General features: G+C 39.8%; 1 pseudogene; it reads left to right on the top strand.

Annotated features, from left to right (window-relative positions):
* Window positions 1–997: 997 nt before the first annotated feature.
* Window positions 998–1839, top strand: LOC121022396 (60S ribosomal protein L7a-like; annotated as a pseudogene).
* The last annotated feature ends 1202 nt before the right edge of the window (window positions 1840–3041 follow it).

Here is a 3041-nt window from a genome sequence, read left to right as displayed (position 1 = left end):
ATGTATATATTTTGATTTTTTTAAGTTTATTTATTTATTGGGAGAGAGACAGAGAGCACAAAGAGGGGGAGAGGCAGAGAGAAAGGGAGAGAGAGAATCCCAAACAGGCTCTGCTTTGTCAGTGCAGAAGCCATTGTGGAGTTCGAACCCATGAACAGTGAGATCATGAACTGAGCTGAACCAAGAGTAGGACTGCTTAACCAACCAACTGAGCCACCCAGGTGCCCTGATATTTTTGTTTTATGCTTAATAGAACTAAGGGAAAAAATTTTATTCAAGTGTAATTAACAAGAAAAACTTAGAACTAGGGAAAAAATTCCTCTGTGTTAAAAGTGAGACGTACAAAAGAGAGCATCTGATATTATCAATAGAATAGAATATAGAATTAAGGAGAAAGTTAGATACATTTTCCTGAAAATGTCCTATGGCAGTCACAATTTATGACTTATAAAGAAAAACAAGTTGTTGAAAATTATCAGAGATGCTGATAATCAAGATATCATGAAATATTGAAAAACATTGCATAATGGAAAAAATAAAAACTAAAGTTCCTGGCTTACATTGATGAACGGGCTCAACAAGAAATTGGTGAATTCATACAACTTTCTAGTTTCTTATTTTTGTATTTACACAAACTAAAATTCAAAGACTTGAGTTGCAAGGTGAGTCAGTATATGAATTGTGAGTCTAGAATTTTTAGAAGCAACCCAGTATAAACCAGTGTTTTCAACCTCAGCACTGTTAACATTTGGGGGGCTTGTTTGTTTGTTTGTTTGAAACCATACCCAGTATATTTTCCAACCACAATGGTACAAAACTGCAGATCAACAATAAAACAAACCTGGAAAATTTACAATGTAAACATTCAGTATTTATTTGTAAATATTAAACAACGCACTACTGCACAAGCAACTGACCAAATGAGAAATCAAACAGGAAACCAAAATATGTCTCAAAACAAAAGAAAAACTAAACACAAGTGCAATTTATGCTATCAATGTTTGTATTAAGGAAAAAATTTCAGGTCTCTCCTCCAGCTATCCAAGCTGTTACAGGAAAGGAGGCTGAGGGGAAAAAAGTGGCCCCAGGCCCTGCTGTCGTGAAGAAGCAGAGGCCAAGAAGGTGGACAAGACAAGGCCCAAGAATTTTGTCATCAGACAGGAAATGCAACCTAAAAGGGATCTCATTGATTGTGTCAAATGGCCTCACTACATCCAGCTGCAGCAGCAAAGGCATGTTCTCCATAAACGCCTACAAGTGCCTCCCATGATTAACCAGCTCACCCAGACTTTGGACCACCAAACAACCACTCCACTGCTGAAGCTGGCCCACAAATACAGACCAGAGACAAAGAAAGTGAAGAAGCAGAGATTCTTGACCCAGGCTGAGAAGAAAGCTGCTGGCAAAGGGGATGTCCCCAATGAGAGGCTGCCTGTCCTTTGTGGTGGGCTTAACAGTGTCACCACCTTGGTGGAAAAACAAGAAGGCTCTGCTGGTAGTGATTGCATGTGATGTGGATCCCATAAAGCTGGTTGACTTCCTGCATGCACTGTGTCATAAAGTTTGGGTTCCCTACTGCACTACTGTTCTTCAAGGAGAAGGCCAGGCTGGGGCATCAGATCCACATGAAGACCTGCACCACTGTTGCCTTCACACAGGTTAAGTTGGGAGACAAAGGAGCTCTGGTTCAGCTGATGGAAGCAATCAGGACCAATACAAAGACAGGTAAGATGATATCTGCCATCACTAGTGAGGCAACATCCTGGGTCCAAAGCCAGTAGCTCACATTGCAAGGTGGAAAATGCAAAGGCTAAAATACTGATCACCAAACTGGACTAAGTGTGCACTGTATAAAAATTTTTTTATATTTATTTATATTTTGAGAGATAGAGAGAGACTGTGAGGGGGAGAGAGGTAGAGAGAAGGAGATACAGAATCTGAAGAAGGCTCCAGAGACTTTGCAAGCTGTCAGCACAGAGTCCAACATGGGGCTGGAACCCACGAACCGTGAGATCATGACCTGAGCTGAGGTCTGGCTCTCAACCAACGGAGCCACCCAGGTGCCTTAAGTGTGCACTGCTTATAAAAATGTTGTTTTCTAGCTTGCATTGAAAGAAAGAATGAAAGAAAGAAAAAAAGAAAGAAAGAAAGAAAGAAAGAAAGAAAGAACAAAGAGAGAGAAAGAAAGAGGAAAGAAAGAAAGAAAGAAAGAAAGAAAGAAAGAAAGAAGAAAAAGAAAAGAGGGAAGGAAGAAAGGAAAGAGGGCCACCTAGGTGACGCAGTCAATGAAGCGTTTGACTTCGGCTCAGTTCATGATCTCATGGTTTGTGGGTTCAAGCCCTGCATCCGGCTATGTGCTGACAACTCAGAGCCTGAAGCCGGCTCGGATTCTGTGTCTCCCTCTCCCTGCCCCTCCCCCACTTATGCTGTGTCTCTCTCCCTCTCTCTCAAAAATAAAGGAACACCACAAGAACTCGAAAAAGAAGAAACTTGGGGGAAATTTAGTAGAGGAAGGAAAAACAAGGAAATATCAGAAATAGAGACCAGAATACATAATAACTTAACACTGAAAGTCACTGCTGTTGTTTAACATAGTGTTGGAGGTTCTAGCATCAGCAATCAGACAACAAAACGAAATCAAAGGCATACAAATTGGCAAAGATGAAGTCAACCTTTCACTTTTTACAGATGACATGATATTATACATGGAAAATCCGATAGACTCCACCAAAAGTCTGCTAGAACTGATCCATGAATTCAGCAAAGTTGCAGGATACAAAATCAATGTACAGATATCAGTTGCATTCTTATACACTAACAATGAAGCAACAGAAAGACAAATAAAGAAACTGATCCCATTCACAATTGCACCAAGAAGCATAAAATACCTAGGAATAAATCTAACCAAAGATGTAAAAGATCTGTATGCTGAAAACTATAGAAAGCTTATGAAGGTAATTGAAGAAGATATAAAGAAATGGAAAGACATTCCCTGCTCATGGATTAGAAGAATAAATATTGTCAAAATGTCAATACTACCC

The sequence above is a fragment of the Herpailurus yagouaroundi genome, unplaced genomic scaffold (assembly GCF_014898765.1).
Source record: "Herpailurus yagouaroundi ecotype Mexico unplaced genomic scaffold, PumYag 394, whole genome shotgun sequence".
In the NCBI taxonomy this organism is placed as follows: domain Eukaryota; kingdom Metazoa; phylum Chordata; class Mammalia; order Carnivora; family Felidae; genus Herpailurus; species Herpailurus yagouaroundi.
This window is presented reverse-complemented; position numbering and strand designations above follow the sequence as displayed.